The following is a 4047-nucleotide window of genomic DNA, read 5'->3' as shown; positions in this document are numbered from 1 at the left end:
CCCGCCTAGCAGGCCCAGCCCAATACGTATATGAGCTTTCTTCTGGTTCTCTTTAATATTTCTTTATCGAGAGTAAAAGCAATGACACCTTACATTACTCATGTATAGTTATATGTATGTTAAGTGTAAGTAAGTTTAAGTTTGTAAGGTATCATCTGCTAAAAACAACAGTTAAAAGTAAATGCAGCTTCTGCAGCCGGTAATGGCAGCTGCACTACTACGTCCGGCGATTGCAGCACCCCGCCGCGCCCGGGCACGCCGAGGGACCAACTTGGGAATTAGTTTTCTTTATGGGCGTGTTTATTGTGCTCCTGCAAGGGGGGAGGCGCAGACCCGTGCTGCAGGTGCGCGAGAGAGAGAGAGAGAGAGAGAGAGAGAGAGAGAGAGAGAGAGAGAGAGGGGGGGAGGAGGGTAGGAGTGGTCGCACGCGTTTTACGTCCGTGTAGTACGACTACTTGCGACACATTCATATTCGCGTGTGGGTCGCGCTGCGGGTGCCGCTCAGCGCCACCTGGCCGCCACGTGGGCGTGGGCGAGGCACTTCCAGGCCCACCACCTCTAACGCCCCTGCTCTCTCTCTCACTCTGCTCTGCGAAAACTTTTGGCATTCTAGAGACTCAAAAGTGTCATTATGGAATGTGCCGAACTACGAGCTGAGGAAAAACGGCGTAATTTGCTCTTCCCAGAAGAGCTCACCTGAGATAGTGGCTTTTGCGCCCCGCGCTTTATATGGCTCTATAAACGCTTTCCAAAACCACATGCGCACTCGCTCGGAGAAAAGATGTGGTAATTACGCAATGCTTGCATCAGAGAGCGACTTTATTTTTATTGGGCGCGTGCAGGGAGCTATGAGTATGCACCCTCGAGGAACCCCCTCGCTTGTACGCAGCACGCACCACCAGGGCTGTTGCACGCGCGTGCGTTACTGCATCGTAAAGGGCACGAGTGCTAATCCCTACTGCGCCTAACGCAGCGGGCCCCGGCGGGTTAGACCTGCAGCATGCTGCATCGTCACGTCAGTACCATTGCAACTATGCAAATATAGTTCCTTCTTATCAAGGTAATATTGCATCATGGAGACGTGAAAGACGTAAAAATAAAACAGCAGAATAGAAGTAATTTAGAATCTTGTTACAAGAGGAGATAATGACAATCGTAATAAAGCGTCGTTTTATATGCCGTATTTTTTCAAGCAACTTATTTTGAATTAAGTCGAGAGGTGGCGCCAAACAGCAGGTCCACTTAATTTTTTGCAGAAATCAAATAACTTTAAGCAGGGGGCTTTAAAAGTAATCCCCATCCCTGGCAGCCACTTTCCGCTGTCACGACAACTCTTTCTTCTTCCTTGCTCCCCTCTGTGTTCCCTAGCCGTCGCTTTGGGATGGCCAGGGCGGCGGTGGCGGCTATGGTGGCGAAGACGGCGAGAGAGTTGTTGTCGCCGGGATCGATTTGCAATCTCGAACCAGTCAGAGGAATGGACTGGCGGTGGCGTAGCGCGGGCGCGGGATGGAAATATTTTTTTCTTCCATGATAGAGCTCCCCTTAAGTGCGACAGCGGGTAGCTGAGCGCCAGGCTCCTCGCGCCGTCTCTCTCGCACTCGCGGAGAGCCTGCTACCCGGGCTGGCCGCGGGCCGTCCCGCCGGGAGCCGGGCAGAAAGTAATCATTTAAAGTTGGCCCGCCTGTTGTCTGTCTCCGTCGCACGCGGGCGACAAAACGGCCGAGAAGGAGCGGAGGGCGGGGCGGGGCGGTCGCGGGGCTCGCCTCGCTCCGTCTTTGTCAGACCGCAGCGGGAGAGGGACGGGCCGGAGGAATGAAATCAAAGAGCACGTCCCAAAAAGTTCTCTTTGGAAGTGTCCGTAAGCTGTGGGTGGGAGAGATAGAAAGAGAGAGAGAGAGAGAGGACAGAGGGGGGTAGGGGAGGAGGGGGACAATGAAGGATGTGAGCAGCTGGAGGAGAGGAAGAGCGAGAGCGACAATGAAGAAAGAAAAGGGGATGAGCCTTTGGGGCCCTGGGGTAGGGTGGGGAAGCCGAGTCGCGGGCGCGCGGGACCCCCCCCCTCCCCCTCTCTCCCCTTTTCCCTCCCTAATCCGAGGGGCCTTTTTTCACCCCCGCCCCCTTATGATGGGGTTTTACTCGCCGTGTCCGGTCACCGTAGGCTCACCGTATCTAAGTTGGTAAATTGCCTCTCAGTGGATCTCGGGGAGGAGGAGGAGGGAGAGGGAGGCGAGGCGCTTGCTCGCGCCGCCCAGCGCCACGCCGCCGAACCTGACCCTCACTCTTTTTTCCCTCGTGTGGCCCGGGGGCCGCGGTGGCCCCGGGGGTTAGAGGAGGAGAGGGAGGAGGAGAGGGGGGGGGGGGTCTCCCACTCCCAAACCAGGCCCACCCCGACCTTCATTATTGCTGACTAGTCGAGCCTTTCTTTTCTTTTCCAGGACCAGCAGCAGCAGCCTCGACCCCGACCGACCCGACCCGCCGTCCGATAGCAGAAAATTTCCTTCATTTGGCCGAAAAGAGAAAGCGAGAGAGAGGGAGGTGGATGACGCTTCTATGGAGGGGTCACGCGCCTGCTCCTGCTCCGTGCTGTCGCCTAAGGGTATGTATGCATATTGACAACTGAAGGGGGAGACATTTTTTTGTGTATCGCAGTACGTAATGCGACGGGGCCACGACCTTCGTAATCCTGCGTACAGATGGAAATGTGAATTCTATGTAATCCGTGTATTATACGTAACCAAATTTGAAAACAATATCACTTAATTTCATCTACTTATCCTAATCAAATGGTTTCAGCCGCAAAAATTTAACAAAATTCATGTGTTATTCCTTAAAAATTCACGTGTAATTCCTGTAATCACGTAATCCTATGTACATCCTAAATTGAAGTGGTGGCCCCCTTTGACGTAATGCATGACAAGCTTGACGTGACGCGCAGCCTCACTTTACAGAGAGTGAGTCTACTACATTAACACTTCGGTGCCATGGCGTAGAAGCCACCGTGGGAGGCGAGGGAAAAGCAGGTGAGGCTTCCAATTTTGACGCTACGAAATAAGGGGGTCTTTTCCCTCTAGGTGAAACAGCAAATTGGGAAGGGACCGGAGGGCAACTACCGTAACTGTGATCGCAGCCCTGGCGAGTTACGTGGCTGGCGGCGCGTCCTCGAGTCTAGAGGTGAGGCGAGACGACCGCTTCAAAGCGAAATAAAGTCTGGCCCTCTCCTCCGGGTACTCACTCTCCCCGCTGCAGCGGCTCGCTCTCTCCCCTTCCTCTCCCAGAGGTCACCGTGCTCGAGTATCGCCAGAGAAATGGGAAAACCGAATTACCCATTAAAGCGCGGGTGAGGGTGGGGGGTGGAGGGATGCAAAAAAAAATAATCTCCAGAGCTGCGGAGAAACGCAAGCGAGCGGGCTAAACCACTGCGGGTATTTTCTGTGGCAACGACCCCCGCACTCTGACAGCACGCTGCCACCGGCATGCCCGTCAGCCAAAACACGCAAGCATTATTTATTTTTGCTTATGCGGTTTCCCAAGAGGAGAATGAGACCGAGACACTTTTCCGTTGCAACTTGAAAGTTTAATTCTGTCGGGATTTTGGGGGGATCACTTTGGAGGATCATTTTTTTTGAAATACTAAATAATGCCGGGGAAAGTCAAGCGCTTGACGTTCGCCGCGAAGTAGACTGACCCGCATGGGAGATGTGCACAGCGGGTTGCCTATCCGGGGTGGGTAAGGCGCTTGCATCCTTGGAAGCTAACTTAATTTGAATTAAATAAAACCATTTTCAAAACTGAACTGGAAGCCGGGAGCTCAATATAAACCACGTGTGCAACCAGAAACACTTAATTTTAAACTTACAATTTTACGACTATCTATTTTGAACACTTGCAAGTGTTCACGACGGTCGTTGTTTGTGTAGGCAGTGTCACACTACTTATCAGTGTTAACCGGGTTTACCACTAGGTTTATCAGTGCGGAGATTAGTCCCGGACCTTTTCGAGTTCCACATAACACGACGCTCATCCCCCTTTCCGTCCCCTTTCTCTTTC

This window comes from Frankliniella occidentalis, unplaced genomic scaffold (genome assembly GCF_000697945.3).
Source record: "Frankliniella occidentalis isolate FOCC.00 unplaced genomic scaffold, Focc_3.1 Scaffold129, whole genome shotgun sequence".
Classification (NCBI taxonomy): domain Eukaryota; kingdom Metazoa; phylum Arthropoda; class Insecta; order Thysanoptera; family Thripidae; genus Frankliniella; species Frankliniella occidentalis.
This window is presented reverse-complemented; position numbering follows the sequence as displayed.